The sequence below is a fragment of the Condylura cristata genome, unplaced genomic scaffold, assembly GCF_000260355.1.
Source record: "Condylura cristata isolate star-nosed mole 26May11 unplaced genomic scaffold, ConCri1.0 scaffold00025, whole genome shotgun sequence".
Taxonomy (NCBI): Eukaryota; Metazoa; Chordata; class Mammalia; order Eulipotyphla; family Talpidae; genus Condylura; species Condylura cristata.
The window spans coordinates 3601093-3627847 of record NW_004567126.1 but is presented as its reverse complement, the minus strand read 5'-3'; the positions used below and the strand labels follow the sequence as shown (position 1 = coordinate 3627847).

Sequence of the window (26755 nt, the reverse complement as noted above, 5' to 3'; positions counted from 1 at the left end):
AAAGTTAATTTATACAATATCCCTTCTTGATTAAAATCAAATTTTATTGGGAAATAGCAATCACTGACAGACTTTCTAGTAAAATCTAGAATAAGGCAAGGATTTCTAATAAGTGCTGCCTTTCTTAAGACTTTTTATTAGAGACATTAGCCAAAGTACTTGGTTGAGACAAAACAGAGCGTTTGCACGGAAAGAAAGTAAAACAATTAAACATACTCTAAATGCAAGTCTTTTGAGAGTGTTACTGGAAACAGTATAACCTAGGAGACTCTCCAGAATAAATGAGAATTAGTACCCATTCTGATTAAGTTACTTATATTAATGGGGGGGGGGGAAGTTTCCTTTAAGAATATCAGTAGTCTTCATTTTGCGGAGTCCACAGAGAATAATTCTGAATTTTCTTTTATATGATCTCCCCACCATTGTGTAGCTTGCAACTTATTCTTTTTCCAAAGGTGTTCTGAGTCTTTCAAATACCCCTTATATGTTTTTCACTTTGCTTGCTTGATTTTTTGAATAGGCATTTCATTAACATCCTTTGTAAAATATTGCCAGCAGGTTAGGACACATTTAGCAAGTATGCTGCTCAGCATGAACTAGGCAGTGCTAGTCAATTGCTCTATAAAATCTGAACATGTAATCTGTCATTCAAACTGTGACACTTTTACAAGTTATAGAGGGTGTTAATGATTATGCTGGGGTAATAGGAATAAAATCACTTTTTTTTTTTCAAATAGGAGACTATACTTTCTCTCTTTTTAATCTTTCCATACTTTCCATATTTCTGATAATATAATCTTCCATTAGTTTTTTTCAGTTCACCGGAGGTACAATATTATAGGTGAAATAATCCAAGCTGGTATATTTTGTAGTGACAAGATTAGTAACCAAGAACAAGTTTCACTTATCTAAGCGACAATTTTCTTATTTATAAAACTGGAATAATTAAATTCTGAAACACAAGTCAAAGTAGAAATTTCAAATGAAAACTTAGAAAAAAATTTCAATTGTCCAATGTCTCTAATTTTCATTCATTTAACAAATGTGTACTGTATGGGGTAAAAATATTATTAACAGTAACAAAATATCACCATTACTAATGATCACCCAAAGACAGGCAATTTACATTCATCATCTCTAATTCTTACAAGGACACTATAGGAGACCTACAGTAAGAGAAAAAAGCTACAGGTGAAACAGTTACTGATTGCTCAAGTTTTTACAGTTGGAAAGTAGTGAGACTAAACTATGATGACATTTCTTCATATATTTTTAAAATTGAAAGATAACTCACATATTCAAAAATAACAGAATATAATGAACATTAATACATCAACCGCTCTTCGGAAGTCATTTAGTGATTTATATTTTTTTCAGTCTTATATTTCATGTTGATCCACTTATACAGGGAGTTCTTAGCTATTTTTTTTTTTGGCATTTATTATCTTGTTAAATACTTGTATTGCTTCTAGTATTTAATGATCACAATCAACCAGAAGTTAACTATCCATGTGAATGTCTCCACTTTTTTTGTGGGTTAAAACCTTTCATCCTCTACTTCCCAAATCCCTCACAGAATTGAAGTCACCCTGCTGCACTCTGCCTTGTGTTTGTGGTGTTGAACTCTAGGCTTTCCTACCAGCTGGTTTACCCTTAAAATCTCTGCCAGCAAGAAAAAATGGTGACAGACTTGAAAGGGGGTATGGAGGAGAAGGAGAAGGAGAAGAAGGAAAATAATGATAAGGAGGAAGAAGGCAGTCTACATTATTCCAGCTGCAGAAAATCAGACTAGAACTCAAGTCTGGAATATCTTTCTGTCTCTGCAAATTGCAAGCAGAAGCAACAGCTCTGCAGGGAGCCTCCTCTAGTCATAGGACCAGGCATGTCCACCCCACTGCTATGCATAATTATATAATCTGTACAAAATATCTACCTGCAGTCATAAAGAAAGTGTCTCAGATTGGATGGAGGTTATTCCATACACACACAGATGTACACACATACACACACATGTAAGAGCTCAGGCTATTGTTCCTCATTAATTAATGTGATTCTCAATATTGCTGTCTTGTCCTCATTAATAAGTAAATGATTTGATCAAGAGAATATTCTTCAAGATGGAAAATTATAGGCTTCAGAAAAATAAATGACCTTAAAATTCAATATACCTATTTATGGAAATTTCCTTTTCTATTCATTGCTTGAGTGCTAATGAAATGCAACAGTGAAGATTTTTATTTATTTATGTTCCTAATATCCCACACCCTTGAAAGTATTTCAAAATATTCAAATATGACAGGCACATTAATTAAAATGGCAAAGTACATTTCCTGCATGCTAATGTTTTAAAAGGACTTCACATCAGGCAATGCATGCTATTAGCTTTGTAAGGGAAAGGATGAGAATTAAATTATTTTAAAAAAGGATTGCTTGATCAAAGAGGGCTATTTAGCTTTCTTGAAAGTTAATTCAATAAGGGAATATAAAGTCTAGAGATGAGTAGATTTAAATTAAAAAATGCCTTTTGTTAAAAATATATATATATGGCCCTCCCTGGTGGCACAGCGGGTTAAAGCACAGCACTGAGAAGCTAAAGCCACTTCCACATGAGTTCGATTCCCGCCTGCCCAGAGGTGACCACATGGCGCGGCAGACCTCTCCTGACCTGCCTGCTGCTCCCCTCAGCAGTGTACTTCGTCGATCTGCCTGTTCTGCTCCCCACTCTCTCTGATGAAGCCTCTCGCTCCTGAGCCTCTGGCCTGTACCCCAGTTCTGTATGCACAAATAAATAAAATCTTTAAAAATATATATATGTATGTGTGTGTGTGTGTGTGTGTGTATGTGTAGATATATACACACACATGGCTTTATTATGACTTCTTTCTCTATGCCATGAATGCTGACATTCAGATAAGTCTTGAAGCCTAATTTTCTGTAGTTTAGCATCTCCCTCATTGGACAGGACCTCCACATACCTGTCAATGGCAGAATGAAATAGAGCAACATAGAAAATCAGCAATATAGAGTCTAAATGGACACACTAGTAGATTTTGCAATAATCAGAAAAGGATTAGAGAAGCATGGGTAAAACAACAGGCCTACCGCATGGGAGGAGAAGGAAGAGGAGTCAAAGAGGAGAAAATAGAGCACCAGGGATTATGGTGAGTCATGGGTGTAATAGTGGTGAACAATGGAGGCTATATCTGAAGAAAACAGTCCAATGTTGTGCAAAAATGAGCAATAATGTAAGAAAATAAACTGATGTTTAAAAGTTCTAAATAACAGGCTTAGTGGGAAACATTTCTGTCACTACTAAGGTAGGCAGGAGTGTTCTTTCACATTTTATTTTTTTTAACATATAATAAACACATCTGTTGACAGTTTTGTAATCTGACCATGGATATTTTATATTATCTGTCTACTTCACAACTCTCATTCCCTAATGATGTGCATGAGTTGTTTGTTGACATGCAGGGCTTTAATTATGGGGATCATGTTGGGTTAGTGAATGGTAGGAAGGGAAAGAAAAGTGCAATGTGTAGTATGTTTAGTCATTTTAGTTTTCTAAAAATGGAGTGATAAGACTTGTATGAACATATATTCATTTTCTTGTGTTTGTTAAGAGGAATATATGTGAAGGAACATCTATTTATATCAACAAAACAAAAATGTGGAATTAAAAGAACAACACTTACATATTTGCACATTCTTCTTTTTCTAAACAGTCTTTTAAAGACCATTCACTCAACGAGAATAAAAGGAACACCAGCGAAAGAAGTAAGAGAAAAATGTCCTGATCTCAATGCCCTTGGTTCTAGTTCCAGCTTATCCCTCAAGTAACATATTGGAAACATTTCTTAGGATCATATTCCTAATGTGAGGTTTTCTAAGGATTTTCTGCTCAGACTGTGTGTTTCTGTGAACACCCAGATGCTTCAAGTGTTTGGTGTCAGAATAAGGATTCGAATATAGGAAATTTGATGAAACTATCTCATTTTATACTTTCATCAGCAAAGGAGAAGTAATCATCAAATAGGAGAAATTAAACTGCAACCAGGTTACCATCAATGAACAGAGAAATAGCGACTTGACTAGACCCACTTCCTTGACCTCAATATTTTTAGTTACTACCTTTGCATTCAATGTAGGAGAAGAAACTGCGAGGTCTAATATTTTATTTAAATCCCAATCAACATAAGGCAAGATGACATTTGGAATTCCCTTGCCTGATATCCTTTCCTTCAGTAAAAACCTCATGAAATTCTGGGAAAATTGTATTTTAGTGGTGACTTATTTCATATTAGATCACAATAACCCTAAATTTAACTTTTTAGATGATTTACACATGTAACCAAATGAAGTGAGAAAATGAAAAAGAGATTGATGGTTTGGAAATTTCTATGTTAAAACCCTACCAGTGAAATATTCTTTCCTGAAAATTCTCTCATTCAACATGAAAGGCAGTCGCTCATGAGAAAGGATTAGCTTCAAATTGCAAGAGCTTTAAGTTTTAATAGGAAATCATCACTACACTTCCAATTAATTTATAAAATATGTTTTTGAAATGGTTTTCATGCTATTTAAATTTTATGATAATTTCATTCCGATAATCTTTCTTTGCTAATTAATGATTGCAATTTCTTTCGGGTGCTTAACAGTTCTTTTTAAAAATCTGGTAAACGTTGGCTGTGCTTCTAGAAATACAACTTGTCAATGATGCAATAGTGGCAAACGCAGACAATGATGACTGTAAGATCATAAAAGTGACAAAAAGTGGCCTAGAAAGTTTTCCCCCTGCTAGTGCAAGAGAGATTTCTAAAGACGCATTATATGTGAACTTACCTCTTTATGATCACCTGGCTATGTTTCAGAAAATGCATCATTAAAAAAAACTGTTCTGGATGATCATTTACAACCTTGTGTCTAGTGAGTCTCCATGTACCATGACAGATTTTATTAAGCTTTAAAAGATTTTCATGTAGATCCACATACAAAGAAGAATATACAGGATTTTGAAAGAAGGGCAGAACATTTCTCTCAGACATACTCAGATTTAGGAAATCAAGGAAGTTAGTAAGGGCCATACATAAAACAAGCAGAAGACCTCAAACCCAGAGAGCGGCTCTGGATTAAGCAAGTCATTCGGGAGTTATGTGACTCCCTTTATCTCTGAGTGCTTTATCCAATCTAATATCTGGGGGTATTATTAGCACTCTGCTGACCTGTCACAAAGATGGACTTGATGATATTCTTAGAATATCTTCAAACTAATTCTTAGAAAATTAATTATATCTGTTTACTTACCTGCTTTCCCAACGAGGCTGAAAATTTCTTGAGGTCAGAGATGTGTGATGTGTCTGATGTTCTTTAAACCTCAAAACATTGCCTGAAACATAGTAGATTCAATAAATAATTAGCTAATGAGTAAATACTTTTACTAAATGGACTCTAGATAGCAGGTTGTTGAAATTTTATTATATGCATTATTGTATTTATAGAATATCATATGATGCCCAAAATAAAAACTACCAATCCTGAGAATTGGATGCTAGGTTATCAGCCAGGATAGGCCACAAGGTGGATGGAACCAGAGGAAATGATGCTAAGTAAACATTTCTTAGGTCAGAAGAGAGACAAATAGCAAATGATTGATGATTTCACTGCAGAAATGATGCTAACAAAGTCACAGCATGGTAGGTGGGAAGTAACAAACTGAAGGGCGGGTGCAACAAACTGAGGTTCACTGAGAGGCACAATAGGTATTCTAATTGGCGGGTGTGGTGTGGTGAAATGTGAATCTATATCCCTAAAACACACACAGTGTTGTAAACCAGCTGAAGCTTAACAACAAATTACAATGTAAAACAAAAATTAAAGAAATTAGAGGACCCAAGGTGAGGACACACAAAATGGCAGTTTGGTGACAGAAAGAATCTCTTAGAAGTTTTGTTTTGTTTTGTTTTATTTTGTTTTAAGATTTATTTATTTATTCATACAGAACTGGGGTATAGGCCAGAGATGCGGAGGGTGAGAGGATTCACCAGGGACAGAACAGGCCAACTGATGAAGTACACTGCTGAGGGGAGCAGCGGGCAGGTCAGGAGAAGTCTGCCACGCCATGTGGATTTCCTCCAGAGCAGGTGGGTATCAAACTCATGTGGAAGTGGCTTAAGCTTCTTAGTGCAGTGCTTCAACCCACTGCACCACCAGGGATGGCCCTCTTAAAAGTTTAAAAGTATTTCTATTCAAATGTTAAAGAAGTTTTGCAGATGTTTAATATTACAATTTACACTTGTGCCCTCTCTCTGCATTTCAAATACATACACATCCAATTAATTGCAGGAAAAGTGGTTGTTCCTATAGGTTGGTGTATCCTCAGAATCTTAGATATTTTCAGCATTTACCACACTCTATACATCAAGTAAATTTATAAATCCTTTCATCTGAGTTAACAACATATTTTTTTAAGATTTATTTATGCATACAAGAACTGGGGTACAGACCAAAGGTGTGAGGGGGGTAAAAGGATTCACCAGATACAGAGAGGGGAGCAGAATAGGCAGATTGATGGAAATACACTGCTGAGAGGGGCAGTGGGTGAGTGAGGAAAGGTCTGCTATGACATGTGTGTTACTTCATGCTGCAGTGGCCGTGATAGCTTCAAAGTGCCACACTTTAAACCATTGTGCAGCCAGGGAAAGCCCAATGGGCAATAAGCTTTAAATTGTTTTTTTAGAGACTTATTTTATTTATTTATACATACAAAACTGGGGTATAGGCCAGAAGTGCTGGAGGTGAGAGCATTTACCAGAGACTAAATGGGAAACAGAACAGGCCAACTGAAATGCACTGCTGAGGGAACAAAGGTCAAGACAGGCGAGGGTTACTGTACCATGTGGATTAGCTCCCTGGACAGGAGTCAAACTCATGCCACAATGGTTGGCGACAACTTGATAGCACTGAGAATTTAATCTTTGTGCCACCAGGGTTTAAACTTTAAAATAAGTCTACAAATAGGGCCCTCCCTGGTGGCGCAACAGGTTAAAGCACAGCACTAAGAAGCTAAAGCCACTTCAGCATGAGTTTGATCCCTGCCCCAGAGTTGACCCGCAGGTGCAGCAGACCTCTCCTGACCCACCCGCTGCTCCCCTCAGCTGTGTACTTCATCAGTCAGCCTGCTCTGCTCCCCACTCTGTCTCTGGTGAATCCTCTTACCGCCCCTGCCCCTCTGTCCTGTACCCCAGTTCTGTATGCATAAATAAATCTTAAAAAAATAAGTTTGCAAATAAACTGCATATTGGATATAGTTACTAATGATGCAAAAAGTGCAAAGAGGCAGAACTGGTGCTTTTCTTCATCTCAAAATGAGGTGTTAGTCAATTATATTATGAAATTTTTTAAAACAATAAATATCTAGTCACTAATCAGTGTATAAGAGAAGTCAAGCATAAGGGTTTCTAAAGTAGCTGGGGCACAATAAGAAATATAAATTTATACTAACTAGTATAATTTAAGAGCCATTATTTGAGAAATATTAATTTTAAAATATTAATCACATGTTTTTACTTATATCTGCATGGATTTACAGATAGTGGGTTAATTATATATTTATAATATATACATTTACAACAGTGCTACTAAATGATTTAAAGATAAATACATAGAAAGTGTGTTTAAAGTTTTCTGATGGAGTTAAAGGTTTTTATAACTCTGAGGAAACAATGACAGTTATAGTTAAAATATATTGGCTGTGAATTTTATGATACTAATAATTTCCATCATTATTTTAATCCTCATGAATCTTTGTGAGTATTAACACTTTACATTTAGAATATGCAAAATTCTATATATTGCATTCACATTTTTACTGTTTAGATAAGCTATGATATATAATAATGAAATTAACACTCACAAATCAACAACCTCAGAATAAACATAATACCTATATCCCAAAAGACACTTTTGTGTCACCTCACTCCAGAGGTGATTGGTGTCATGATTGCCAAGAACCAAGCCATCTTTAAAAGGCACAGTGGGGTTTTCCCTGGTGGCGCAGTGGGTTAAAGCACAGCCCTAAGCTAAAAAGCCACTTTGGGATGAGTTCAATCCCCGCCCCAGAGCTGACCCACATAGCGAGGTAGACTTCTCTTGATCCACCTGCTGCTCCCCTCCGCCCAGCCGTGTACTTTGTCAGTCTGTCTGTTCTGCTCCCCACTCTGTCTCTGGTGAATCCTCTTACCAGCACTGCACTTCTGGCCTATACCCCAGCTCTGTACACATAAATACATAACTCAAGCCTATGTGTGTAGCCTATAATCTGTATTTAGTTTTATGTGTTCCTCATTTATGTGCAAGACTGTATGTGTGATTTTATGTATGATCAGGAACCTCTTCCTTTTCTTGCTCTATTTCCATTTTTTTCTATTACATTAAGTGCTGCCATGAACATTTGCTTATTTTTCAGTGCATAAAGATGGCACTCTTTCATCTAAACCAGTTTGGATAGTAAATATGGTATTGGCATTTAATACATACATTGTATTCAATAGGCAATAGAGAAAGATTATGCAAAATTAAGTAAAAATGCTTTTTCACTCTAAAAACCAAATGTGATTATTGTATCTTATTAAAACATAGGCTTGTTAAGACAAATTAATAAAAAAATGCAGAAATCTTAAATCTTTCCTTTCTTCCACATTTGCATTCTGTAGGAAATTTTTTTTTTTTTTTTTTTTTTTGCACTGAAAGCTACAACCTTTCTGGATTCTACTTGTTGATTATGCATAAGAATTCTATCATCCTTTGACTCTCACCACACATCTTTTGCACCCATGTTGTATTTGACTATGAATCACAGACATTTCATCCTATTTGCCTTGACATTTACTCCTTCTAACTATTGGTTTCCTATGTGTAAATCTTTACCAGACCATTAATTTTCAGTGGAAGCAGTGCAAATATTTGACAGAGGAGAACTAGGGTAGGAAATTAAATAATTGAACATTTTCTCCATAGAAAATTTCTAGAAGTATGAATATTAGCTCTGAACATGGCTATGAATTATTCCTCTGCATAGCTAATATTGATATTGGATTGCTCATTGGATAAGAACTGTATAAATTCCATACTAAGTCAACTCATACTCCTATCACATTAAAAAAAATCATAAAGATGATTTCCTAAATATTCAAATTTATGCAAACTAAACACTAGATGCAAATTAGTTGATATCTAATTGATTTAAAAAAAAACCATTTTTCAAAAGTTTGGGAAATGATAGAGGTCAGATACATTTTCCTGGCCTGCTTGAAAAATGCAAGTAACAGAACCATAACTACCATAATCTTTATGCTAAAGGTGTTTATTAAAAGCAAAACAAATTGAAGAATTTGGATGTGGAATACAATATCATTAGGACATCTGAATTCAAATCCTAGGTTTACCATTTATGAAAATAAGTCAACTTTCCCCTTGAGGCGCTCAAAGCAACATATGATCTTTGTGACACCTTCCAACATTCAAATTCTGCTAACTAAATAAATGAGGCTCGTATTCCTGAACTCAGCTGATCAAGTTACAATCCAAGACTATGTGTTGCAACATATTTCTCAAATAAGCTGTGTTTTCAGTAAACAAGATCATAGCTGTGAAATTTATCTGGAAATTTGTGAATCCAACACTTATCTTGTAGGACTTATCCTAGAGTAGATTAGTCATCCTCACTAGCAGAAATGGTAATTGGGCTGGCACTCACACTTCCATGAGGAAAGTCTTCCTGCCCTGACATCACTGAGCAAAGTAATTAGGAAACCTCTCAATTTGCACAGAGCCCACAATTATGTATATGAAGAACTAGAAAATGAAAAGTTGGTTTTTTTTTAATTAAACTTGGCATTTATGATCTCACAGGTGTTCCTTTTCATTTCTTATAAAGTACCTTCTCTTTGGTATCAGGAGACTAGAGGTCTATAATTTAATTCCAGAAGGAGGATTTTACTTTACTACAAAGAGAGAAATTACTAGCTTAATCTGAATAAAAACTCCCCCTAAATCACAGCTCAAAGACTCAATTAAAACATTTGGGAAAGGAAACCAATTCAGTTAAAGTTAGTTGCACATATTTAATAAAAGAGAAGATAAATCATCAACAGACAACAGTAAAAAATAGAAAAACTGTGAAATTGTAAATATAGTGCAGGAGCTCATAGATTTTGTAAGTTTTGCAATAGTTTTAAAGAGGCTGGCAAGCAAATGTATGCTTTTCGCTAGTACCTAAGCTGGTCAGCAGAAAGAGGAGTCTGGCCAGGTCTAGACATACAAACAAGAGACCTCACGTCAACAGGAAACTGAGGGCAACCAGAAACACGGTTATGAAGACAAGTCCCTGACTTCCCTTCTCTCTTCCCTGTTATTAAAGGAACTATTAGCTATTAAAGAAAACATTTAAAGACAGGTGGACAAGTCACTCAGGCCTGCTGGATGTCAACCATGTATGCAGGAGGTATACAGGTTATTAAACTTCTATATGGATTTTTTTTCCTTATAAAAGAAAGTTTATATGAATTTTCAAGGAAATTAACTCCTTTGGGCTGGGAGAAGTAAACCTAATGAACTGTGTGAACAACTTGCAAGGAATGTGCCAAATTGATGTTCCTACAATGTGATTCAATGAGGAAGTTAAGAAAAGGGTCTAAGGGCTGCCCTGGTAGCCCAGGGGTTAGAGTCTCAGTGATATCAAACTATTGCCAGCCACTGTTGCATGAGTCCAAACTTCAGCCAGGGGGGTGACCCATATGGCACCGCAGACCTCTCCTGTCTCATCCACTGCTCCCCTAAGCAGTGTATTTCGGTAGCTCTGCCCTGTCCTGTCCCAACTGTGTCTCTGATAAATCCTTTCACTCCTCCCCTACAGAAAGATTAGGACAGGAGTAGAAGACCAAAAGGGACTATGTTGATGGTGCTCAGGTAAACTGGTAGTGGGAATGTCATGAGGAAATCATACATTGTACAAAAATGAAGGATGGTGCAATTACCATATTTTTTAAATTTTAAAATATTGAAGAAATGCATTTAGGCAGTTAGAAACAGGGTACCCCAAGACCAAGCTCATTTATCAATCAGTGGGAAACAGGAGGATGTCTCTCCACCCAAGCCAGGTGCCCTAAGGTCCCAGTCTCATTGAGAAACAGTCAGTTGGAGCCCATAGGGTGTCCACCCTCCAACCCAGCAACAAGTAGAATGTCCAGAACACTGATACAATAACACAATGCTAAAGCAACAGACCAAATCTAGTTTAGGGAAGGTAAGCCAGGTAATAAAGGCAAAGTCAGCAGGCCTCAGTAGCCTAGGAGACCCCAAAGGCCCAGCAATCAGCAAGAGACACAATGCACAACAACCAAACCCCCACTCCTCACCCACTATAGCCATATAAGCACCTGTTTCTCACCCCCTCAGGGGCTTCTTGATTGGGACCCTGCTCTACTCGGAGAGCTTGCCTCTCTGTCTTCTTATCTGTCAATAAATCTCTCACTTTTCTGTAATTTTGAGCTTGATGTTGAATTCTTACCTCGACAAAGATAAAAACCAAGAAAGAGCCTTCCTGGGGTCCTCATACCTGGGTCCTCAAACTCTGGGCCTGCTCCCCAAAACTCCTGATTCAAAATTATGCAGGATACAATAATCATATAAAATAATTATAAAATGGTTAAGTGAAAGATTTATGTATTCCTACATTTATTGCAACTTCTATTAACAATAGTCAAGTGATGGAAATAACTATATGAATTAACTGTCCTTGGGGGACAGAAGAATAGAGTAGAAAATTGTGTATACATATATTATATGCACAGTGGAATACTACTCAGTTATAAAAAAATAGACATGTGCTCTTACCATTCACATCATCAGTGGAACTGGAAGGAGTTGTGTTTAGTGAAATAAGTCAGAAGGAGAAAGGCAAATACCAGATAGTTTCACTTGTATATAAAATACAGAGAAACAAAACATAGGGTTCAACAAAACCAGACCAATAACAAACCCTAGAAATCTGACTGTGGCACTGAGGCTACCAGGCTTGGGGGGAGCATGGAGAGAGGAGGGAGCATAATGGACTGTGGTGGAGGGCTGAGGGTGCCTTGGTGGCAGGTATGGCATGGTGACATCTATCTGAAGAGCTCTGATCTATGCCTTTGAATCACAAATATTGTATTACCACAATTAAAATAATGGGTAGGGAAACAATACACATTGAATGAGTATTTCTAGGCCAATGGCTATTGTCTGTTAAGTGGCAAATCAACTATATACTGAATTAACTACATGCAAATACAGAAAGACAAAGAAAAATAAAGAAGCACACAGCAATGATTAGCAGTAGTTATTCTACAGTAATAGATTATTTTCTACTTTTTCACTCTATTTTCCAAATTAACTTTCTATAGCAAGAGATTGCAAAGAAAAATATACATTTTATATGAAAATATAAGGCCAACTTCCCAAATATGGAAGTGAATATAAGACCTGAAATAATGATTAAAAATAAACTTTGGGCCTCCCAAGTGGTTAGGGGTTAAGTCTCAGAGCTATCACCCCTATTGCCTGAGTTCAATCCCCAGTCAGGGAATTAACCCACCTATGGCACAGAACACCTCTCCTGTTTTGCCTGCTTCTCCCCTTAGCAGTGTGTTTCAGTAGACTCACATATTCTGCTCCCTACTTTCTCTCTAGTGAATCCTCTCATCCCACACCACTCTCACACCTCTGGCATATACCCCAGTTCTTCAAATAAATTTTCAAAAAAATTATTTGAAATAAATTTTCAAAAAAATAAAATAAATTTTCAAAAAAATTCAGAAATATAAGATCATAAAGAATGACACTTAGGAGTTTTCTTCAGACTCTGACTATCTCACAAATTCTGATATTATTGTAAAAATTTTGAATCTAGAAAACATTCATGATAATGATGATTTACCAAAGATACTCTATGTGTTAGTCACTGTCTCCAATAACTGGCATTATTACTATCACTTAATTTTATTCATAGTAGAAGGTACAGAGTGGCACCCTGCTTTAAAGAGGTCACTTCAGGACCTCTCAGAGGTACAACAGATTAAAGCACAGCACTATGAAGCGATCCCCAGCCAGTGAGGTGACCCACATGGCATGGCAGATCTCTGCTGACCCACTGGATGCTCCCCTCAGCAGTGTATTTCAGTACATCTTCCTGTTCTGCTCCCACTCTGTCTCTGGTGACTCCTCTCACCCTCACCCCTGGCATCTCTGTCCTGTACCCCAGTTCTGTATGTATAAATAAATAAATCTTTAAAAAACTAAAAATAAATAAATAGTCACTTTAGAAGGTTAAGGAATCTATACATGGTCGCTCAGCTAATAGACTGTGGTGTAAACATTTAAGCTTATTTAAACTTAAATAATTAAAACATTGTCCATTTTTTTAAGGAGATAGTGACATTTTACTTAATCTAAGCTATCTTGTCTATGGAAAGACTTACTCAAAGTATTAACAATTTATTAATTATGACCAAAGCACTCACAGAAGGTCCAATTATGATTTTCTTCTACAATTCAAAAAAAAAAATGTAAGTAGATAATTAGAGGCCCCAAGCAGTTTTATTCTGGATTCTAAGCTATGTACTTCAAGTTTCTTAGGGGTAGTTAACTTCAAAGACTTTCAGAGCAATTCACTGTGGTCTAATAAAATCTTTTGGTATTCAGAAAGTCCTTTGCAGCATGCCTTTGAAGCTAGATTCTATTTTTTTAATGCTTTAACAATAAAAAAATGATATTTTCTTTTTAATTTTGTTTTATTTCAGTACACTGAGTTTTTGAAGTCCTATTTTGCCAGTGCATTTTTCTGAGACATTTGATTTTTATTCATATAAAGTTATTCTTTGGGAAATGTTGTAAAGTCACTATGAGACATAACTAAAAAGTCAGCCAACAATTTATTTCTCAAACTCAGTAGCTGGAAGAATCTATCACTCACATATGACATGACCAAAGTTACAGAATTTGAATGTTTTGCTATTCAGAAGGACCAACAACAATATTTTCGCAACTCTTAGGAGCACGAGTTTCAGAGTTAGACAGACCTGCATCCAAATCTCAATTTTCAGGTTTATAAACCAGGTGATCAGGCATCATCCTTATTTATATACATGGGGCAATGTCATTGCCTCACTTATTATTTTAAACATTAATTGAGTTAATATATAAAAGTAATCAGGTAACTTCCTAAAACCTTGCACCAATGAAGAGTCATTCTCTTTGATATTATTTTTGTGGACAGACTGATACTTTATGGCATTAAATGTAAGTTTACAGATAAAATAGTTATATACTTCCCTACTTTAATACCTTTTTCCCATATTTCATCAGTGATGGCAGCTTCAGAGTGTGGCAGCTTTGGGCTGGAAGGTCACTCACATTTGAAACAGTGAGTGTTTTTTGATTCCCAAGGAAATGATCTTCCCAGGTGACAGGGTACCCTGCTCCTTTGAGCACAAAGTTCCCTCCCATCTCCCAAGTATTTAAAAATTGTTGGCAGAATAAGCCTCAGTGTCTGCAAATACCTGAGTATCTATCCAAAGAACTGCGAGAGGGGAAGCACGGAATACACACGGTGACAGTGCAGAAGGAGAAAGACAACCCACAAAAGGGAAAGCTGACTATATACTAAAGCACAAGTCAGGAAGATAAAAAACCTTGCACAAATGGAGTTGTAAGAAAGCCACAATACTCCTTGGATCCAAGAGAGATTATACAATTAATTAAGTTATACATGGGAACTAGAACTTTCAGAGTAAAAGTGTGCCAGTGTGCTTATAAGGATTGAGGCAAGGCCCACCCTAGTGCCACAACGGGTTAGGACACAGCACTGCAGGCTAGCGGCAGCTGCTTCAGTACAGGTTCAATCCCCAGGCCAGAGGTGACACACACAGTGCAGCAACCTCCCCTGACCCACCCGCTGCTCCCTTCAGCAGTATACTGTGTTGACCTACCTGTTTTGCTCCCCAATCTGTCTCTGGTGAATTCTCTCACTGCCCTTGCACCCCAGTTCCATATGCATAAATACATAAATCTTAAAAAAGAAAAAAATGTGGCCCTCCCTGGTGCCGCAGCGGGTTAAAGCACTGCACTGAGAAACTAAAGCCACTTCCTTATGAGTTCGATTCCCGCCTGCCCCGGAGGTGACCACATGGCGTGGCAGACCTCTCCTGACCCGCCCGCTGCTCCCCTCAGCAGTGTACTTGTCGATCTGCCTGTTCTGCTCCCCGCTCTGTGTGTGGTGAATCCTCTCACCCTCCGCATCTCTGGCCTGTACCCCAGTTCTGCATGAATAAATAAATAAATCTTTAAAAAAAAAAAGAAAAAAATGAAGTGTGAGCAGATGATAGCAATAACATAGCTAAAAAAGCCAATAACTATAGGTATGCATATATGTATAGATGCATTATATATGGGTGTATATATAATCTAGTATGCCTCCTTAGTTACCATCTATCATAATTTCTAGCTGTCAAATGAAGAAAACAGCTTTGTTAAAGTGACAGCTACTGTTTCCTTCCAGGAGAAAAGAGTGAGAAAGAATATTTAAATTTTATCTCATAAGCACCAGATCATCATCCTCACACTAGAAAAAAATAATAAGAAGTAGATATCTGTTGTATGAAAGGCCTTTAAACATTCCAACGAGGAAGAAAAAGACAAGAATTCACTGTACAAAGCCCAAGATAAGCCAGAGTGGCCCAGTGAATTCAGGGACACCTGATCTTATCAGTGAATTCAAAGTATAGCAGCTTTGCTAGGGCTGGAATATCACCTACATTTGAAAATATGTTTTTAATCCCAGGAAAATGATCTAATTATCAACTCTCAGATGGAGGTGGTTCTCAACTGATCAGACCTAACAACTTTTTCTGTCATTTTTTTCATTTTTTTCCTATGATGAAAAAACTCAGTAGATAACTACCCCACTAATTTTTAACACAGTTTGTTATATTGATAACATAATTTTATGACATTGTGGTGACATAAATAAGTCATTTAGAATAAAATCATATGCATTATATTGTGTAAATTAATCAGGCATGACTGTCATAGATAAAATTATAGCTCCTTGCACCTCCCTGTGGAAACAGAGATGCAAACCCTCCAAACACAAAATAGAAAGGGGCTACACTAACAAATGCCACAAATGCCTTTTCTACCCATGAGCACCTTTTATTATTTATTTTATTTATTCATGCATACAGGAGTTGGGGTGTAGGCCAGCAGTGAGAGGGGTGAGAGGATTCATCAGAGATAGGTGTCCCCTTCGTCAGAAAGGGAAAAGGTGGACTGACCGAAATACACTGCTGAGGGGAGCAGCATGAAAGATGGAGAGGTCTGCTGTGCCATATGTGGGTCAGCTCACTGGCTGGGGATCGAACTTATACTGCAGTGGCTGCTGATAGCTCCATAGTGCTGTGCTTAACCCCTTGTGCCACCAGGGAAGCCCCCATGAGCAACTCTTGGCAAATCTCTAAACTCTTTAAAAATGTATGTCTCCTTTCCATTTGTACAGTAATTGAATCCTTGAAAATTTAGTGTATATCAAAATTTCAAAGGAAGGAAAAAAGACATTACGCACATACATGTAAAGTGGCAGTCAGGTTAGGTTCACATAATAATGAGGACTTTTCATTTTCATGTATATCTGAATTTAAAAATTCGTCAGGTCTCATGGAAGTTCTTTGTGTTATGTAAATGTCCCCAAAAAGTGCAGGAAGTCTGTCTTCTTTGCCAAAACCTCTCTGTCCTCCAGCATGATTACCAAAAGTTAGATGTCCCCTTTTATCATTGTGAAAACCCAAAAGTCACCCACTAGTCTACCGATCACCACAGTCAAAATTGTCACTTGCTATTTCATAAATAAATTCATATAGCTTTTAGGCAATTTGATTATCACAAGTGCCTATTCTAGCCATGAACAATTCTTGGCAAAATCCCAATCCCTCAAAAAATGCATCCTGAAGGACTAGTAGATTAGCCTAGCAGCTCACTGATCTCTAATAAAGAACATAGACTTCAGAGCTTGACAGTTCTGAATTCAAATGCCAGCTCTGTTGTTCACTATCTTATCATTTTAAGCCAGTTGTTTTGCTTCTGAGAACCTTAATGTACTCATTAAGAAAAGAGAATAATACAACAATTTCACTGAATTTTTGTGATAAATAATATATACATAGCAACTGGCACAATACCTTCTGTATCATGATGTCAACACTATGCTTATCGTTATTATTTGACATATATTAATGTTCACAATAAGTTACAATTAAATCATGAAAACATTGTTAGTTAGCATACAGGTGGCAAGCTAGTTAGTAGCCTAAGATGTTTGCTGGGTTGGGCAGGCCAGATGGTCCAGCATGAAGAGAGGCACTTGAGACATAGTAATGGCATAATTTAGGTTAAGAATAAATCAACTTTGCCTATATCCCATAATTTTTAAAACCCAGATATAGCCAACATAATTTCTGATAGCTATTTCCCCTTCTCCTCAAGAAGAAAAATTAGATTTGTGATATGGCTGCTATTTTAGCATTTTCATGATTTCTCTTAAATTCAAACAATTTGAAGGGGATTGCAGCACATTTTGAAGTAGAAAGTTATTTCCAGAAACAGCAGGAGTGAATGTGTAAATCTATGAACTGTGGACATGCTTATAAACACTGGGGAATATCTAATAATAATTTAAATTGTTAAAGCTTTCAAAATAATCTAGTAAAATGTGCTATCAGATTTGTGTTTTGTTTTATAATTGGCTTTAAGATGAATACCACAAGCTTTATTTTATTTTTTTTCATCCCAATGAAGATTAGCATCTTTTCCATTCCAGTGGAAATTTTCATTAATGTTTTTTACTTTAGGTCTCCGTAGTAAAATAATCAATACAACAGTGAGAATTTATTTCAGATATGAAAATAGGCGCTACACTAGGGAAAATGAAAAAAAATTACTGAAATATTACTATCTGACTAGGTCCAAACAAACTGCTTACAATGCCTTTCAAGAAAACAAGCAGCATGTGTGTTAGCTGCAAGTCTGGAGGTTGTGAAATGCATGACCTTGCACACAAAGCCCAAAGAGAGGCCTCAGAAAGGAGCGGCCCAATCCAGGTGAGCATATGGCAGCTTTTCTAAGCAAGGTAAGATTCTGCTTCTTGCTGTGTGCAGCTGCAAGACAAGTAGATCATCATACCTGCCACCAGGGCCATGGAAGTGTGGAGGCTGAGGCTGAGACAGCCACATATTCTTTCTCCATGGGTTCAACAATATATTACATTCTCCGGATTTTTTTTTTTCCAGGAAAAAGACTGGCAATTCATTTTTATTGGAGGGATCCCTGCACCATGCCCGCCTTAAGCAACACAAGCCCAGCCTGAGCTCAATGGTTCAGATGTTCATCTCCAGCTGCGAGGCATATTCTATGACCTGGTTGGCCAGCTCCATGGAGGGGTTGGTGGTGTCTTCCAGCATCTGCTGCTGGCTGGCGAAGCTGTAATAGTTTTTGTGACCAGATCCCAACCTTGCTTCTTGGCATAGTCTGTCATTTTTTGGGCTGTGTTGAAGAAGGGTTTATGAGTGGCTTTGGTGAAGAGGATTTTCTCATAAGCCTTCTCGATGTACACAGCAATCTCATCCCTGACAGTGTCAAGCAAGATGTCAATGAAGAAGGTACAGCACTTGGCAGGGATGTTGCCTCTGGCCAGGAGCACCTTGTTGCAGCTGTCCTCCATCAGGTATTACTCCAGAGTCACAGGATGTTTGATATACACATTGGTCTGGATGTCCTTGGCAGGCAGCTGCTTCTGCCCTGTGTGGAACTCAGCCACCCAGTTCTGGTACAGCAGGAAGTTGAGGCCCAAGAGCTGGTGCATGTAAGCTGATCCAGGTAGCTGTTCCTTGTAATCAGAATAGTAGCATTGGAATTGGGGCAGATAATACTCAAAAGAAGGGATGTCCTTGGAGTAGTACGCTCCACTAGGTCCAAATTTCTAGTATGTAACATGTCAGAATGAGCTGCTGTTTAGCCAATTTGGTCCCTGTGGTTTGCAGGAAGTTGTGTGAACCATTTCTGGCTGTGGGCACAGTGAGCAGAAAATACATCCCAAACCTGAGGTGCAAGAAGGACCTTCTGATTGCCCAGGTGGAGCTCATGGATTAGCTGGCGGTCATACCCTCTCAGTGGCCTCCTCCAAAATCTAACATAATGTCCATAGCGATAAGAGGTAATGTAATATTAAAATATTTGGAAGAATGAAGCAAATTAGGGTGACTAGCATCCCAATACAGGCATACCTCGTTTCATTGAGCTCTACTTTACTGTGCATTGAAAGTATTGTGCTTTCAAAAGTCAGAGGCCTTCCTAGACACAAACAACCAATCAGAAGAAACTGAAATAAAAAAGAAAATCTCCTTTTCAATTAAACAAAAAGAATCAAATAGCTGGGGATCAACCTAACAAAAGAGATAAAAGACCTATAAAAAGAAAACTACCAAGCATTGTGAAAAGAAACACAAGACACCAAGAAATGGAAAGACAGCTCCCGCTCATGGATCAGAAGAATTAATATCATCAAAATGGCCATCCTGCCAAAAGCGATATACAGATTTAACACCATCCCAATAAAAGTCTCAATGACCTCAATGACATCCTTCAAAGAAATAGAACAAATATTGATGAGATTCATATGAAACCACAAAAGACTTCAAATAGCAAAACTCTCATGACTAAAAATAAAGAGAACAGAGGTATCATAATCCCAAACTTCAAGCTATACTACAAAGCCATAATAATAAAAATTGCATGGTATTGGAACAAGAACAGACACACAGACAAGTGGATTCAAATAGAAAACCCAGATATAAACCCACACGTTTATGAACAGCTAATCTCTGACAAAGGAGCAAAAAAGATATGATGGAACAAAGAAAGTTTGTTCAACAATGGTGCTGGGAAAACTGGGAAGTTACATGCAAAAAAATGAAACTAGATCACTACCTCACACCATGCACAAAAATCAACTCAAAGTGGATAAAAGACCTAGGCATAAGAATGGAGACCATAAAATACCTGGAAGCAAAGATGGGTGAAACACTATACAACATACACTTCAGAAACATCTTTGAAGATACAGTACCCAACACACTGGTAGTGAAAGAAAGGATACAAAGATAGGACTATATCAAGTTAAAAAGCTTCTGTACGGCAACCCACTGATTAGGGAAATTTTTTCTCATACAAAATTAGTGATAAAGGATTGATCACAAAAATATACAAATAACTGATGAAACTCAACAAAAATAAATAACCTCATCAAAAAAATTGGCAGAAGACCTAAAAAGACACTTTTCCAGATCATTCTTAGTGAAATAAGCCAGAAGGAAAAGAAAAAGTACCAGATAGTTTCACTCATAGCAGGAGTATAACGGAGCAGGCGAGAAAATAATAATAATAACAATGAACAGCTATATACCAGAGACATTTTATGGGGATGGAGTGGGGAATGAGATCAAATATGGGGGGGGGATATGCACTGGACTATGGTGATGGCACAGGGTGAGTTGGTGTTGGGAAACCCATGGGGATTACAACAACTGAGATGAAAAAATGCACAAACTGATGTAAAAATAAACTTATATTATTTATAAAAGACACTTCTCCATATTGGATATGCAGAAGGCCAACAAAATTAAGGTGTGAAGACTGTTATTTTTGACATAATACTAGTACACATTTAATAGACTGCAGTATAGTGTAAAAAATACTTTTATACATATGAGAAAACCAAAACTTGTTTTGGGAACTGAACCCACAATAGCTCTGATATGTGCCTGTTATTTTTAACACGTAAAATAAAAAAGCAATCTAAGATGGATGAATGTCAGTTAAATTAGTTAAATGGAAAGTGTCCCAAACTATCCTTATTTGAGGCACTACAGTCACCAAGTACACTCAGAGGTCTGAAGGGTAGTATATGGAGCTTAGAGATGATAAAGTTAATCTCTGTAGTGAGGAGTGGCAAAATTGAAGCCTCAACAGAAACACCTGCTGGCCGGCACTTGTGAGAATCAATCACCTGTTCATAAAACCTAATATAGACCAATGACTATCCCCCATTTCAGCTTCAGCAGGTTTAAATGACCCTGAAAAACAAAACCAGCTCCCCTTCTATGGAAGCCCCTGACCTCCTATTCAGTCATATCCTATTTCCACATGGCTTTGTCTAACATTTTGGAAAAATCAGTTTTTCCCAAAATCGTTCTGGAAGAACACTCCTCTGCTAGTTAATCCATGAACTGTCCTTCCTAAATGAAGGTCATTAAGCTTATTACCAAACTGTTTTAATTTCATCATTTGGCAGAAGACAAGATGGAAGGTTTCTGGAGACTCATAAGAATGATGCAGGATTGAAGAAGGCAGCAGCTCTGACCATCTGGGAGTTATTATTAAACAGAGCACATGTGTTAAACTAATTCCCCATTCATCAAACTATAAAGAGTATTTCTTTTTCTTTCTCTCTTTCTTTTTTTTTTTTTTAATTCACTTTCATCCCACATATCATTTTAAAACCAAAGACCAGGTCTGAAAGTAGTGGTTATTTTGCATCCCACAGCAGTGAATGTAACAACTTGAGTCTTCACTAGATTTCCTTGTATAAATACAAGCTTATTTGTGATCACAGGTGAAGCCCATAGACAAAGGAGTTGTACACTATAAAAGAACCGGGTTCCCCCATTACCATGCTTGTCTCAGTATAAGGCATGCAATAAGATATATGAAGCACTGCAAAGTTTTAAAATCTTAACAAATATAACAGTCTGCTAGACCATTGGAGTCTTTTCTGCACAACCTTTGGAAACAGTAATAAAAATTATGATAGGCACTTAAGGGAGAAAAACAGGCTAGAATAAAGATTCTAAAATAAACTGCTTTTGAACTAGCAATAATATGAAAATTTAAAACACTGAGCAACTGGTAATTTTTTCTTGTTACGTTTTGATGTGTGATTATTCGGGCACTGTTTTCTCCAGGTTTTTCCACATAAATGAATTAATAATGAGATAAATGTCTAATGACCTTCAAGTCTATCTTCAAAAGTACTAATGTAATCCCTAAATTACTTAATTAACATTGCCACAAAATCCTAAAAGGTCTTAGAGTAACATAAATGCATCTTGGTACATATATACTGCATTCTAAAGACTAATCAGGTGGCCTAAAAAAATGGGCAGTTTTATTGTTCATACTTCTGCTCTTGGGAGTGATATGTTTTCGACCACTGAATCTTCGAGCTGTAAAGTGTAATGTTACACAAAAGAAATAAATCTTTTCATTTAGAAGAATGGAATTTCTTTCACACTGTCAACTCAAACACTCAAGACATAAAATGGTACCCTGGTTATTCCTTTGGTTATAGAACTTGAAAACAGGAATCTGCTGTCTGATTTTTTTACTTCTGACTATCTCGGTACAGGAGAACTCAATAAATCTGGGTCTCAGTGCCTTACAGGAAGAAGAAAGGACCTTTAAAAATGGCTTTCTGCAGACTAGACAATCTCTTTTTTTGACACTATCTATTACTTTTCCATGAATTATGGATATGTAGAAAGAATTTCTCAAAATATGAACTACCAATTAATAAATCTACATTTTTGCAAATGCCACTACTACCCCCTTTGGTTTACAATTTCCCCATTTGGCCTAAGGTTTAAATGATGGGACAAAACAACAAATCATGGAGAACTACAATACCATGGACTAATTGGACTATAGTAATAGCAATAGAAAAATTATAGAAATCTTGCTTATTAGGATTTTTTAGGTTAATAGTCTGTAGCCTCAAAATCCCCCCTCTGACAACTGTTAGTTTCAGCAAGATAAAACATGAGCTATAACTTTAAATTCTGCATTTATGTAATTGCCTTTCTGTTTATTAAATTTCAGGTATAATATATGGTCTAGAAACAGTAATTACAGTGTGTTATAACCTCCCCACAGGAATGAAGCAAGGTTGCATTTACAGAACATTTTGTGCAATCTATTTAACTCAGGAATGCATGGCAAGCCACAAAAATCCTGAAAACTGGTCTTACAGTGTGCTTCAGGTCCTACAGGAAATTTTTCCAGCTCACTGGGCTGAGAGCATCTTCGCAAGTTCCTGAGACAGTCATTTAGGGACTGCCGATTGCTTCTGACCATGCTCTGGAAATGCACACTCAAGCAGATATTGGGCCAAACATATGTAAAAGCTTACCAAATACGTGAAATAATGATATGCAAAGAGAAAAAGACCTCTATGCTAAGTCAGCACAGTGCTATGACCTACAATGAACTAGAAGTAAACTAAGGTGAAGCAGCGACTCAATGAAAAAAGCTTTGTCCATATACCTTTACTGCATAGAGAGCAGAACATTCCTGACGCATGATTCATAATGTTGACATACTGTAAAGAATCCTGGATCTAACCTTCTCATGCAATATCAACTTTCAGCCTTTGCTAAAATAAGGATAACTGTGAGCCTATGTCTTTTTTTAACTTTCATTCTGTATATAATCATTATTCACTATGTCAATTGCAATGCATCCTTTCAATGTCTCAACCAGTTATTTACTAACCAAAACCCACTCACCTAAAATATGTTATGCCTGCCTACATGTAAATATAAGTGCACACACACATGCACAGCTTATTTCCACCTCTTGTAAATATTTGATATTTCATAGTTTTCACTTATTCACTTGTATAATTAAGTCATGCTAATATAAAAACTTTAGCCAAGTCTCCCTTTTCTATATGGAAATGAAGTTGTTTCATGCCCTAGGAAAAGCATAAAAAATTCTGAGTTCTATCACCATTTTCATTTCTGAAGGCACCCTACATTGTGTCTTGAAGGATGCTATTTTTATATGAAGTGGTCTATTTTAACATTCTACAAAAGGGTAGTAGAAATAATTCATGCAAAGATTATAGCAAGGACTGAAAGTATATACGAGTGAGAAATCACTTAACCATTGTACTTAGAACATGGTAAATATCCAGTAAATGTTAGAGGTGGGTGGGACTTCACTATTTTTATAAGTATATTTATGCATACAAGAACTGGGGAACAGGCCAGAGATGCGGGGGTTGTGAGGATTCGCAGAGACAGAGTAGGGAGCAGAACAGGCAGAGCTAATGAAACACCCTGAGGGGAACATCAGGAAGGTCAGGAGAGGTCTTCTGTGCCATGTGGGCCACCTCCCTGGCTGGGGATGGAACTTACGCTGCAGTGGCTGCTGATAGGCTGGTAGCTTCATAGTGCTGTGCTTTAACCAGTTGTGCCACCAGGGAGGGCCCAGGACTTTTATTATTTTAAGGAAATTTTGTATTATCTCAATGAATAGGCATGTAATGATTATGCTTATTCTATATCAGGTACCGTACTAGGTACTGTACTAGGTAATAGGGATGGTGAAATGTTATGAGTCCTACTATTAAACCACTTCATTTTTTTTTAACTCATCTGTTACAAAAGTAAAAGGATATGCCTATACTTATATATGTATACAGAAAAGTACTATATGGTTTTTAATTAAAAAAGTAATATTCTTGATTATGATCCACTGATACTGAGAATCTATATAAAATGAATAAAATCAAGAGGAAAAAACTGAGAATACTGCTTGCTTTTTTTTGATTAAAATTGTCCCACTAAGGAATTGTCTATTATTGTCTGCCACAAACTGCCAGCTATTAGAAATTACAAGTCAACATAAATCTCCTCTATTGCTCTGTTCACCCTATTTCAATGGCTACTAGAAATAACATCAAAGACTCTTTTTCCTAGTGGACCATGAAATTAAAGCTCAGCAAAGTGAAACAGCCAGTGGGTCTCTTCACTGGGTAAAGCCCAATCTGTGAAGTCAGTAAAGAATACAATGGGAAAAACTAATATCTTTACTGAAATGGTTTAAGTCTTAATATCAGGAAAGCCTAGTGTTAGGGAGAGGCAGTCAAATCTAGTCCAAATGATGCCTTAGGATTTTGGTAGGGTACTGAGGGAAGATGGAAGAATATGTATGAGAAAATGTAACCATAAACAATGACTTCTTCCTGAAAGAAAAAATATATATATATATATATATATATATATATATATATAAAGATAGTCTTCTAAATATGGGCTCTCTACTTGTTCTGGTCACAGGAAAATATATTCCTTAATAAGCTTATGATAGATAGTTTACTAACTTACTTAGGTTTTGGGATTTGTGTATAAGATCATGACAGCACATACCATTCTCTTTCATTTATCAATTCCATTTTAGTAATTAGTTTTGAGAACTATCTTTTTTTTTCCTAATAGGCCAAGTCCTGTGCTAGTCTGTAATTGTACATACTCATTTAATTTTTATGACTATCCTATGACAGAGGCTCACAATTATCCTTATTTTAGCAAAGGGGAGACTGAGGCATATGAGATTAAGTAATTAGTTTATGGTCGCACATCTACTATATGACCAAAGCAGTATTTTAAACCAAAGGATTCTTAATCATTACACAGAACCTATTAAATGCCAAGTACATACCAGATAGTGTCAAATATCAGAGATCCACAGAGATCTAAATACATGCAACATTTGCCTTTTAGGATACGCAGTCCCTTAGCAGGAAATAGCAGGTAATTTTTGAGGTGTGATCAAATAAAAGATTTTCTATCATAGCAGTATATGCTATCTTAGATGAGATTTAAAAGAACAAAGCAGTTAATTCTGTAGATATAAATGTTCACAAGATCTTGAGATGCTACTGAATTAAGTCTTCCTATTAATATCAATGTGTCTTTATAAGACATAATAACATTTATTGAATATGCCACTGTGCTATACATTATTCTAAGTGAGCTAATTCACATGAATTAGCTCATTGACACCCATGAAAACCATAATAAAGAACTTTTATAATTGTAAATGTAAAATACAGAATGTAAAATACCTTGACCAAAGTAGAATGAGGTAAGTCCTAGACTGGACCCTAGAAGGTAAGGTCCCAGAATCAAATCTGAGCTCTAAATTACTATTTCCTTGGTTATATATTTAGGACTTATATTCTATATTGAGACTACATGCAACTATTACTACCAACACTGATGACCATAAGATCATCAGACATAAGAACAGATCTTCATGCCAGAATCTACTTTTAAAAGGCCAAAAAACAGTTGAGCAGAAAGATCAGTTCCTGTTTTGTTCTGCAATATTACAGGAGAATCATGAACAATATTAAAAAGCATTATTAATATACAGTAAGAAATTAATATTTTGAGTACCTACAATGTGTCAAGTAACAATCTCATTTAATTAATACAGCTTAATGGTTACAAATAACTATGATTATATTGTATGTGAATATTAAAAATACAGATAAATAATTTTAAAAGAATCATGTAGTTATTAAATTCAGTGTTCAAACCCAGTTTTTGAGTCCTTGTGACTCAAAATAGTCTTTGATTACTCCACTATACACCATAGCTACTTAAAAGTCTAATGAAAAAATGCAGACTTATTCACCATAAATTATAACCATCTGTGCTTAAAAATCATTGTGAAGTAGAGCTAAAAAGACACTTCTCCAAAGAGGAAATGCAGATGGCCAACAGGCATATGAAAAAATGTTCAACATCACTCATAATAAGGGAGATGC

General features: G+C 36.5%; 1 pseudogene; it reads right to left on the bottom strand.

Moving 5' to 3' along the window:
- Positions 1-18461: 18461 nt before the first annotated feature.
- LOC101633506 lies at positions 18462-19226 on the bottom strand (annotated as a pseudogene).
- Between the last annotated feature and the right edge of the window lie 7529 nt (positions 19227-26755).